Below are 11,945 nucleotides of genomic sequence, written 5' to 3' on the forward strand. Positions count from 1 at the left end.
GAAAACATCATTCTGAGTGAAGCACCCCAGAAGGAGAAAGACAAACATGGTATATACTCACTTTAGAGACCTACAAAATACGATAAACGTAATGAAATCTATACACCTAAAGAAGATAAACAAGAAAGCAGACATGGGGTAAGATGATCAATCCTCATTAGAAAGACAAATGGGATGTACATTGGACATAGGACAGGAACCTACAGCAGAAGGCCTCTGAAAAACTCTACCTAGCAGTGTATCAAAGCAGATACTAAGACTCATAACTGAACCTTTGGCAGAGTGCAGGCCATCATATGACAGAAGGGGAGTTAGTATAACGTGGAAAGAATAGGAGCTCCACAAGGACCAAATATACCTGGGCAAGGGGTCTTTTCTGAGACTGACACTCCACCAAGGACCATGTATGGATATAACCTAGAAATTCTGCTCGGATGTAGCCTGTGGTAGCTCAGTAACCAATTGGTTTCCCATAGTAAGGGGAAAAGGGTCTATTTCTGACAGGAACTCTATGGCAGACTCCTTGACGCCCGGCGCGGTGGGTCTGGCGTTGAAAGCAGAAGCGGAGGAGGAAGTGAAGGACCCCGGGCACTGGCGAGACCCACATACCTCCCGGAGGAGCTTCTGGCGGCTGCGCTACGGGTCGTGTCCGGACCGGGGGAGGCAGTGAGCCGCCGGCGGGAGCTGTACCGCCGTTGGCTGCGGCCCGAGTGGCGCTCCAGGGAGCGCCGGCTGCGGGACCACGTGCGCCACCGGCGGCCTCAGCGCGGGGAGGAGGCGGCGGCCTGGACAGGACGAGCCTTGCACCCCGCCTCTCCGCAGGTGAGGGAACCCCCCAAACCCCGAGACCGTAGGCGAATGAGTCTTCCCGCCGCCGTGTCAAGGGCTCCGAGACGGAAGGGCTTATTTTGGGGTGTCAGGGTTGAACAAGAGCCACAGTCCAGGGCCAGGAAGGCGCGGTAAGGGTGTGTCTGGTCCCTTTGTTTCCCGGTTAGCAGTGAGGAGGAGGTGGACATTGGCGCTCCTCTTGTCTCCCTTCCTCCCATTCAGCCCAGTCACAGCTTCCGGGAGATGCTGGCTAGCTCAGGCTAGCCCCGAAGCCGTGTTTCAGGGGACCCTGTGTCCAGTCGAGGTGACATGCGACGCTTTGTTACTCTCTCACTCAGCTCACTAGCTCCTTGCTCTCAGCAGGGACAGAGAGCACTAACTGAGGTCTTGCGCATCTCCAGGGCACCCCAACTTTCAAGGCTGAGGCCGGAGCTCCGACCGGAGGAGAATGGCAGCAGCTGACTGGGGATTCCCAGAACGGCTCGTACTGAGAGAGCACGGAGGACTACAGGAGCACGGCCGTGCCGGGAGAGTGATACTCCTCTCTGACGCCCTGTGGTCCTCCTGGCCAGGGTCTTCTCCCGGATGCTGTCATCAGGCGTCCTTCCCAGAATGCCCCAGTTCCCATCCTGCCCACCAACCTCTCCCCGAGTGCCCAGGGAGAGTTTTTACAGATCGACTCCTCCATCCTATCGAGACTCTGGTCCTGACACTGACATTGGAGTCCCGGCCTGGGCCTGTTCTCTTTCTGCTCATGTTCTCCTGTTTCAGGCCTGGAGACCCAAGCTGCCTGGAACCCCGACCTGATCTCAAAACAGGAGGAGGACTGCAAGGAGGAGGCCAAGCCTGCGCAGGCCTGGGTACAGGGCACGCCCCTGGGGACGGACCACAACAGGGAAGAGACACCACCTAAAGATGCTGTCCTGCCACTGCCACAGCCCCAGGGTTCTCCAGGAGAGCCAGAGGGCATGTCGACCTCACATGCCCCTTGGGTGCCCAAGGAGGAAGAGCTTTGGAGAAATAGATAGCCAGGGCCCACGGCCACCTCGCAGGTCTCTGTGTGGCCAAGAAGGAAGAGCTTTGGAGAAGTGGAGAGCCGTTGTGCACAACCATCTTGCAGGTCCCCTGGGGGGGCCAAGGAGGAGGGGCTTTGGAGAAGTGACAACTTAGGGGAGGTTGCCACTGCCCCTGCCCTCGGTTGGGATCAACCGCACCACTTTTGTGAAGTGGTCCCCGCTGGAGAATAAGTTTACTGTGGGGAGTGGAGCCTGGCTCATTTCCTCTGTCTGCTACTTTGAGTCTGAAAACGACTGGTGAGCCATGCTAATCTCCCTTCCCTTCCTTCCTCCTTCCACTTCCTCCTTCATCTCTTCACCTCCATCCTTCCCTTTCCAGCCCCCGACTCTTCTTAATTGATGTAGGAAGCTTTTCCTCCTGACTGCCTTAGGGCAGTTGACTGTCTGTGTTCGCAGAGAGGTCATAGGTAGACTGGACCTTACTGTAGTCACAGATGTAGACCCTGAACGTGAGCTGTACGTCAGCCCCTAGGCCAGTGTGGTGCACAGGCCTGTAATTCTAGCTTTACTTGAGACTAGTGTGGGGTTCACAATAAGTCGGAGGCCAGCCTGAACTCTGTAGGAAGCTCTTCCCTGACAGAGAGCAAGCCAGCCTTCAGCAGGAGCAGCTGAGCACTGTAGGGAGCCCATGAAAATACTCAAGCCTAAGTCAAAGGACATCCTCATAACATTAAAAGTGATGGTGCCTACATGAGTTACCTCAGTAAATGTAACTTACATTGTCTGTGGATTTCAGAATTGAAATGGATTTTATAAACATATAGGTCAATTTTATTTGGAGGGGATTTATGTGGCGGCTTGGAAAATGCTACTGTTTTTGTCTGTGAGGACAGTGTAAACAAGGTTTTCTCTTTTCTCAGGTGGGTGAGCAAGCACATTAAAAAGCTGATTCACTCCACAGTCCTCAGCTTAGGCTGGCACCCCAACATTTTGCTTGCTGCAGGGTCATGTGACTTCAAATGGCAGGTGAGGATAAATGGGCACTGCCTGTTGCTCAGCACTGACAGGTACCCATTGGGCTCCTTTATTTGCAAAGTACAGTACCCTGTGAGCAGCTCAGAGATGAAGGGAACTTCTTGGTCTAGAAAAGGAGCTGGGGCTGGGATGTGGCTCAGCAGGTAGAGAACTTGCTGAGCTGGTTACCGTCCCCCAGCACTGCAGAAGCCCGGCAGATGCTGCCTGACAGGTGCTGCATGCCTGTAAACCCAGCACTGCATGTGGAGCTAAGATTAGAGGCTCAGTTTCAGACCGAGATTGAGGGCAGGCAGGCTCTATGAGATCCCGTCTCAAGAAAGAGAAAAAGAACAAGTGAACTGGTGCACAGTGATGAACAGAGCAAGTAGCAGAAGATATGATGGACTCAGCCATAGGGTTAGCAGGAGCTGCAAAGGTCATTGGGCACAGCAGCCTGGCCAGTACAGTGAGGGGTCTTAGGTAGTTTTGAGGGCAGGGTGAGCTCATGCTATGTCCACCCATCCATCTCTCTCTCAGCCTGTCCTTCCCAGTTTTTAAGTCAATTGATTTTATTTATCTCTGTGCATGTGGGTATGCACGCCTGGCAAAGGCCAGAAGGGGTAAGAGATGCCCAAGAGCTAGAGGTGGTTGTGAGCCACCTGATACAGGTGTTGGGAGTCCAACCCAGTCCTCTGCAAGAGCAGCAAGTGTGTTAACCACTGAGCCATCTCTTCATTTCAGTTCTCTGGGTTTTGATGTGACAAGGAGTTGGAAGCATGAAGTCCAGGTTGGTCTGGAGCCCACCGTCCTCCATCAGCTTCTTGTCCTGGAATTACAAGTCTGCACCTTCATGCCCACCAGCCTCTTTCTTGCACCGTTTCAGGTCCTCATTTTGTGTCCCAGGCCACAGGCTGCAGAGAACACTGAAAGTGGGGTGGGGGTGATTCAAGGAACAGTTTCCTCTCATTAATACACAACTAAGAGTTGTCCCCCCCCCAACAAAACAAAACAATACAAAACGGAAAAAAAAAAAAGTTGTCCCTTCTGTCCCCTGGGAGAGGAACAAAGTTCCTTAGAATTCCTGGAATGCGGGCCCACCGGTTTAACATAGCAATGATGGGTGTGCCGCTGAGCTGAGGAGTGAGTGAGCTGGAGGTCCCTTCCCCCTCCCCCTCTTTCCTCCCCTCCCCGCCCACCCCGGCCCTTGCTCTCTTGGCTGGCCTTATTGCAGATTTTCCATAAAATATTTGGAAGATGTGTACCTCTATAACAGAGTGTGCTGTTGTTTTTCACATTCTGATGGTTCTGTAATCCCTGACTGATCATGATTTTTCAAAGAGTTTCTGACTTCATTCCAGCAATTTGCAAGGGAAGATGGACTGCTGGGAGCTCTTTGAACCTCCAAATGCTGAGTGCCAAAGGGAGATGAAGCAAATTAATGACGAAGGACATGCATTCCTTCTAGGTTTAGTCCAAGGATGAGGATACGATGAGAGAGATCATATGAATATTGAAACAAAGAATATATGGCTACCCATACAAGACAGACACCTGTATTTTAGAAAAACTTTGACATTAAAACAAAACAAAACAAACAAACACAGAAACCCCTCTTACTCTGTAGAAACAAACCATCACAGAGGTTTAGTGTCGCTCGCTCTTTACTCTGATTTTTAAAAGAGAGAGATACCATGACAATCAGAGGGCTCCCTGTAAATACAGTAGGGATAGAGACATAGAACACCCCTCTCTCCCATGTCCCCTGGCTGCCACCACTGTTTCTTGACCCTGAATCTGAGAATCCAGGGTTCAGTTCCCTCTAACTCTTTTCCTTTAGAGCTTTAGAGGCTCTCTCCACAACCAGAGGCCCATGGAAGTTTAAGAGTTAAATTATATGAAGAGTTCTTTTTTTTTTGCCACAACCAGCAGCCCCAAATAGCAGCAGCCATCATCAGGTCATCCCTGACTCAGACCTGCCTTGTCTGCTGGAAGATGGTCGGTCTCTGGCAATAGATTGTTTAGCAAGGTTAGGGAAAATCTTAGGGAACAATTTGAAGTTCACTCTTACTAGTTGAGGGAAGAGCTCTTTCTTTCTTTCTTTCTTTCTTTCTTTCTTTCTTTCTGTCTTTCTTTCTTTCTTTCTTTCTTCTCTCCCTCTCTGCGTATGTGTCTACCAAACTTACACAGAGAAACCCCATCTCAAATGAGCCGAAACTAAAAACAAAGAAACAAACAAACAAAAACAATTGAAATAAAAAGATTATAAACTTATGCTTTGAACTCATCATGAGCATATGTATGAGACTATGGGCTGGACACACACTAAGAGATTTGCCTGCCTCTGCCTCTCAAGTGCTGGAATTTTGTGTTTGCTTGGTTCGGGTTTTGGTCTTTCCCTAGGTGCTGTGCTGGAAATGGTTGGTCTCTGGCAATAGAGGCTGGGTAACTGTGCTTTTTGTCAGTGGCTCCGACGTAGAAAATCTTAGGAAACGATTTGGAGTTCGGAAAAGTTTACTTTTGCTCCCGTCTCCTTCCCGCCAGCACTTGCTGCCGCGGGCTGTGCCCTCTGCTGTGGCCCGAAGCTGGCTGCTGCTGTGTGAGTCAGGTGACCTCAAACGAGTTGAGCTGCCCGCGCTGGCCACTCGCTCAAAGCTCACTCACCCTGCCTGGCCTCTGTCCCCTGGCCATCCTGAGGCGCTAGCCACCCTGCCCCTGACAGGCAGGCAGGCAGGCAGGCAGGCAGGCAGGCAGGCAAGAAGCACCTGCTCCCCCGACACCCCCCCCCACCGCCATCGTGGCCGCTGCTGGGTCGTGGACCCCTAGCCAGGCTCGCGGTTCCCTGCTCAGGGCAGTTTGAACTGCTACCTAGGACTTGGGCTCCTCTGGAGCCGGGCCTGCTAAGCCTATACAGGCTAGCTGCTGGATTGCTGATACTTGGATTGCAGTTCTAATGAGTACATCCACTGCTGGTTAGAAATGGCATAGATATTTACATTCGCATTAGCTGACCGTCTACCTCTTGTTCTAGGTTTAAGGTTATGGTTGGGTTAGTGTTGTGGTAGGGTTAGTGTTACCTTTAGGGTTAGATTTAGGTATAAGGTAAAGGATTAGGTTTAGGGTTAGGGTTGTGCTAGGGGAAGGGTTAGGGTTATGGTTGTGCTGGGTTTAGGATATACGATAAAGAATAAATATAGAATAAATAAAACTAACTAAATACAGTCTTTCCGTCATAGGCGTTGTTCCTGCACAATCTGTGAGTCCACATTTCATTTATTTCTATTTTTCTTTTTCTTTTTTTTCTGCTTTGGTTTTAGTTTGCATGTAGTGGCTGTCCTGCCACTCGCTCTGGAGACCAGTTTGGCCTTGAAACAAGGAAAAGCTAGCTGTATACACTCCTCCTAGCTGCAGGTACTCTAGGCTACTATGTCCATAGTGTGTGTGGCCAGCTGTATACACTTCCCCTAGCTGCCAAGGAGAGCCAGCATGTCCAGATGACCAGCTGTATATACTCCCCCTAGCTGTATACACTCCCTCTATCTGCCATGGAGAGCCAGAATGTACAGATCCCTAGTTGTATACACCCCCATCCTCAGCTGCCGTGGTCTAGGAGAGCCAGCGTGTTCAGCTGGCCAGCTGTCTACACTTCTTCCCCTAGCTGCCGTGGAGAGCCAGCATGTACAGATCGCTAACTGTATTCCCCTCTGCCCCCCACCAGCCAGGTGAGGACTCACTGCATGCTCTTGGAGGCGTCAGCCACCGACACTGTGCTGTCATCGCTGACCCAGGCCAGGGGACTCCTGCTGGCTGAGAAGCTGCCGCTGTATACCCAGCCACTGCCACCGCCAAACTCTGCCATCAGCTGCCATCTTGCTGCCCTACAGGGTGCTGGCCAGCTCTCATCCACCTCCTTGATGTAGGCCGAGAACACTCTGTTGTGGCAAGGGTGGCGGAGGAGGAGGGAGGCGGGTTAAGATGGGCGGATGCAGGAAAGGCCAGCCAGGGATGTGCTTGCTGGACCAGCACAGGGACCCCAGTTTGGATCCGCATCACCCACAGGGAACCAGAGATGGCAGCCTGCGGCATAGAGCCGGGTAGACACAGGTCCTGGGCGCACATACACATATACATATACATACACACACACACACACACACACACACACACACACACACACACACAGACAAACCTAGAGGTAAAGCTACCCAACAAAGGGCTGAGAGAGGCAGGCCTGCCCTGCCAACAAAGGGCTGGCCCCCACCTCAGCTCCACTGTCACCTTTGAGGCCTTAGGATGTTGAGGGACTGGGGGCCAGAATCTGACTCGTCTGGCCTCTTCTGATTCTCCGGGAAGCATCTGAACATGGGTGCGGCCCCTGGAGGCCAAGGCAGGAAGACCAGGAGTCGAGGAGTCCAGGAAGAGGAGGAGGAAGAAGAGAAGTAGGAAGTGTCGAGGAGGAGGAAGAGTTGAGGAGATGGTGAAGAGGAGGAGTTGAGGAGGAGGCAAGGAGGAAGATTCAAGAAGGAGAAGAAAGTGGAGGAAAAAGGGGAGGATAAGCAGTAGGTGTTAGAGGAGGAAGAGTCAAGGAGGAGTAGAGGAGGAGGAGAAAGGAAGAGGAAGGGGAGCCTGAACCTCAAGACTCTGTAAAACAACTCTGGGCTGCACACCTTTAATCCCAGCGCTTGGGGAGGCAGAGGCAGGGGGATCTCTGTGGGTTCGAGGCCAGCCTGCGCTACAGAGTGACTCAGATAATCCCTGTTTTCAAACCAAACCAAAGCAAACCTCTAGCTCCCTACGCCCAACTTCCAAATGATAGCGGCAGCTGAAAGTCAGCAGGGTTAGGGGCATCAGCTTCTCCTGCCTGGGGGTCATGGGCAACTGTGGACGTGTCCAGACAGTCCTGTCCTGTCTTATTTGCTGGGACAGCCAGGGGACCCTGGAAAACTAACAGACCACAAACTCCTGAGCACAGAACCCCAAGACTACCCTAGCTCCACCTTCACCACCCAGATTTTTCTTTTTAGTTTTTTGTTCATGGTGCTGGCGCTTTGCTACAGACTCGGCAGATGGTCCACCACTGAGCAACATTGCCTGCCTTTTTTTTTTTTTTTAATTAGGCCTGAATATAAATGACAGGGCTGGTTTTCTGGAAAATTTTCACAAGGGCCGGTAGGTCCCAACCTTCCTCGAGCTGTGGTGCCCTGCCTCAGAAAATTATTCCCATTGTTGCTTTGTAACCGCAAGTTTGCTGCTGATTAAAGTGTGTTCTGGTGGTCTTGGGTGGCCCTTATGAAAGGGTTGTTTTACCCACGAAAGGGTCATACTCCTTAGGCTGGGAAACCCTGACAAAGGTACTGAAGGTGGGTTGAGTCTGCCCCAAACAGTCAACACAAAACAGTGATGAATTCTTTGCTTTTCCTTTTGCTAAAGGGGAAAGGGCCCTGTTGAAGGACAGGTTTTAAAAAGCAACCCGTGGCATGATTCTTAAAGCTCTAGCAGGGTGGCGAGTCTCCTCTAGCCTCGGGCTAAAGACAGAGGGAATGTTCTGTCTGTACACCCTCAGGGACACGTGGATAAAGTCAGGTTCAGTGTTCTCTGCAGCCTGTGGCCTGGGACACAAAATGAGGACCTGAAACGGTGCAAGAAAGAGGCTGGTGGACATGAAGGTGCAGACTTGTAATTCCAGGACAAGAAGCTGATGGAGGACGGTGGGCTCCAGACCAACCTGGACTTCATGCTTCCAACTCCTTGTCACATCAAAACCCAGAGAACTGAAATGAAGAGATGGCTCAGTGGTTAACACACTTGCTGCTCTTGCAGAGGACTGGGTTGGATTCCCAACACCTGTATCAGGTGGTTCACAACCACCTCTAGCTCTTGGGCATCTCTTACTCCTTCTGGCCTTTGCCAGGCGTGCATACCCACATGCACAGAGATAAATAAAATCAATTGACTTAAAAACTGGGAAGGACAGGCTGAGAGAGAGATGGATGGGTGGACATAGCATGAGCTCACCCTGCCCTCAAAACTACCTAAGACCCCTCACTGTACCGGCCAGGCTGCTGTGCCCAATGACCTTTGCAGCTCCTGCTAACCCTATGGCTGAGTCCATCATATCTTCTGCTACTTGCTCTGTTTATCACTGTGCACCAGTTCACTTGTTCTTTTTCTCTTTCTTGAGACAGGATCTCATAGAGCCTGGCTGCCCTCAATCTCGGTCTGTAACTGAGCCTCTAATCTTAGCTCCACATGCAGTGCTGGGTTTACAGGCATGCAGCACCTGTCAGGCAGCATCTGCCGGGCTTCTGCAGTGCTGGGGGACGGTAACCAGCTCAGCAAGTTCTCTACCTGCTGAGCCACATCCCAGCCCCAGCTCCTTTTCTAGACCAAGAAGTTCCCTTTATCTCTGAGCTGCTCACAGGGTACTGTACTTTGCAAATAAAGGAGCCCAATGGGTACCTGTCAGTGCTGAGCAACAGGCAGTGCCCATTTATCCTCACCTGCCATTTGAAGTCACATGACCCTGCAGCAAGCAAAATGTTGGGGTGCCAGCCTAAGCTCCTCAGGAGTGAATCAGCTTTTTAATGTGCTTGCTCACCCACCTGAGAAAAGAGAAAACCTTGTTTACACTGTCCTCACAGACAAAAACAGTAGCATTTTCCAAGCCGCCCCATAAATCCCCTCCAAATAAAATTGACCTATATGTTTATAAAATCCATTTCAATTCTGAAATCCACAGACAATGTAAGTTACATTTACTGAGGTAACTCATGTACGCACCATCACTTTTAATGTTATGAGGCTGTCCTTTGACTTAGGCTTGACTATTTTCATGGGCTCCCTACAGTGCTCAGCTGCTCCTGCTGAAGGCTGGCTTGCTCTCTGTCAGGGAAGAGCTTCCTACACAGAGTTCAGGCTGGCCTCCGACTTGCTCTGAACCCCACACTAGTCTAGCTAGAATTACAGGCCTGTGCACCACACTGGCCTAGGGGCTGACGTACAGCTCACGTTCAGGGTCTACATCTGTGACTACAGTAAGGTCCAGTCTACCTATGACCTCTCTGTGAACACAGACAGTCAACTGCTCTAAGGCAGTCAGGAGGAAATGCTTCCTACATCAATTAAGAAGAGTCGGGGGCTGGAAAGAGAAGGATGGAGATGAAGAGATAAAGGAGGAAGTGGAAGGAGGAAGGAAAGGAAGGGAGATTTAGCATGGCTCACCAGTCGTTTTCAGACTCAAAGTAGCAGACAGAGGAGATGAGCCGAGCTCCACTCCCCACAGCAAGCTTATTCTCCAGCGGGGACCACTTCACAAAAGTGGTGCGGTTGATCCCAACCGAGGGCAGGGGCAGTGGCAACCTCCCCTAAGTTGTCACTTCTCCGAAGCCCCTCCTCCTTGGCCCCCCCAGGGGACCTGCAAGATGGTTGTGCACAACGGCTCTCCACTTCTCCAAAGCTCTTCCTTCTTGGCCACACAGAGACCTGCGAGGTGGCCGTGGGCCCTGGCTATCTATTTCTCCAAAGCTCTTCCTCCTTGGGCACCCAAGGGGCATGTGAGGTCGACATGCCCTCTGGCTCTCCTGGAGAACCCTGGGGCTGTGGCAGTGGCAGGACAGCATCTTTAGGTGGTGTCTCTTCCCTGTTGTGGTCCGTCCCCAGGGGCGCGCCCTGTACCGAGGCCTGCGCAGGCTTGGCTTCCTCCTTGCAGTCCTCCTCCTGTTTTGAGATCAGGTCGGGGTTCCAGGCAGCTTGGGTCTCCAGGCCTGAAACAGGAGAACATGAGCAGAAAGAGAACAGGCCCAGGCCGGGACTCCAATGTCAGTGTCAGGACCAGAGTCTCGATAGGATGGAGGAGTCGATCTGTAAAAACTCTCCCTGGGCACTCGGGGAGAGGTTGGTGGGCAGGATGGGAACTGGGGCATTCTGGGAAGGACGCCTGATGACAGCATCCGGGAGAAGACCCTGGCCAGGAGGACCACAGGGCGTCAGAGAGGAGTATCACTCTCCCGGCACGGCCGTGCTCCTGTAGTCCTCCGTGCTCTCTCTGTACGAGCCGTTCTGGGAGTCCCCAGTCAGCTGCTGCCATTCTCCTCCGGTCGGAGCTCCGGCCTCAGCCTTGAAAGTTGGGGTGCCCTGGAGGTGCGCAAGACCTCAGTTAGTGCTCTCTGTCCCTGCTGAGAGCAAGGAGCTAGTGAGCTGAGTGAGAGAGTAACAAAGCGTCGCATGTCACCTCGACTGGACACAGGGTCCCCTGAAACACGGCTTCGGGGCTAGCCTGAGCTAGCCAGCATCTCCCGGAAGCTGTGACTGGGCTGAATGGGAGGAAGGGAGACAAGAGGAGCGCCAATGTCCACCTCCTCCTCACTGCTAACCGGGAAACAAAGGGACCAGACACACCCTTACCGCGCCTTCCTGGCCCTGGACTGTGGCTCTTGTTCAACCCTGACACCCCAAAATAAGCCCTTCCGTCTCGGAGCCCTTGACACGGCGGCGGGAAGACTCATTCGCCTACGGTCTCGGGGTATGGGGGGTTCCCTCACCTGCGGAGAGGCCGGGTGCAAGGCTCGTCCTGTCCAAGCCGCCGCCTCCTCCCCGCGCTGAGGCCGCCGGTGGCGCACGTGGTCCCGCAGCCGGCGCTCCCTGGAGCGCCGCTCGGGCCGCAGCCAACGGCGGTACAGCTCCCGCCGGCGGCTCACTGCCTCCCCCGGGCCGGACACGACCCGTAGCGCAGCCGCCAGAAGCTCCTCCGGGAGGTATGTGGGTCTCGCCAGTGCCCGGGGTCCTTCACTTCCTCCTCCGCTTCTGCTTTCAACGCCAGACCCACCGCGCCGGGCGCCGACATCGCAGCCTCCGGGACCCCCGAGACCCCGATGAGATTCCCGGAAAGCGGGGTGCGCAGCCACATTCTCCTAGAAAACGCTACCGCGGTAGCACACGACCCCGCCCCGGCGCGCCAGAAAAAAGAAAACAAACCAGGCCGGAAGTGAGTCATCAACCTTCGCCGTCCTTGGACCGAGGGATAAAGAGGCGGCGCCTGTCCTGGGTCTCTCCATGCGCCCTCACATCGTTTATAATGTTGGGAACGCCACG

General features: G+C 52.9%; 1 protein-coding gene and 1 long non-coding RNA gene across 2 annotated transcripts in view; both read right to left on the minus strand.

Annotated features, from left to right (window-relative positions):
- Positions 1-11,945, minus strand: part of LOC110561735 (vomeronasal type-2 receptor 116-like) — a 799,658-nt gene that overhangs the window by 610,747 nt on the left and 176,966 nt on the right.
- Positions 3,655-11,847, minus strand: LOC132650847 (uncharacterized). The gene is made up of 5 exons (XR_009588932.1): positions 11,396-11,847; positions 10,077-10,618; positions 9,356-9,457; positions 4,121-8,626; positions 3,655-3,781 (listed from the first exon to the last, which is right to left on the minus strand). It is a non-coding gene; the product is annotated as an uncharacterized LOC132650847 (long non-coding RNA).

This window comes from Meriones unguiculatus (genome assembly GCF_030254825.1).
Source record: "Meriones unguiculatus strain TT.TT164.6M chromosome 13 unlocalized genomic scaffold, Bangor_MerUng_6.1 Chr13_unordered_Scaffold_34, whole genome shotgun sequence".
NCBI classification, from domain to species: Eukaryota; Metazoa; Chordata; class Mammalia; order Rodentia; family Muridae; genus Meriones; species Meriones unguiculatus.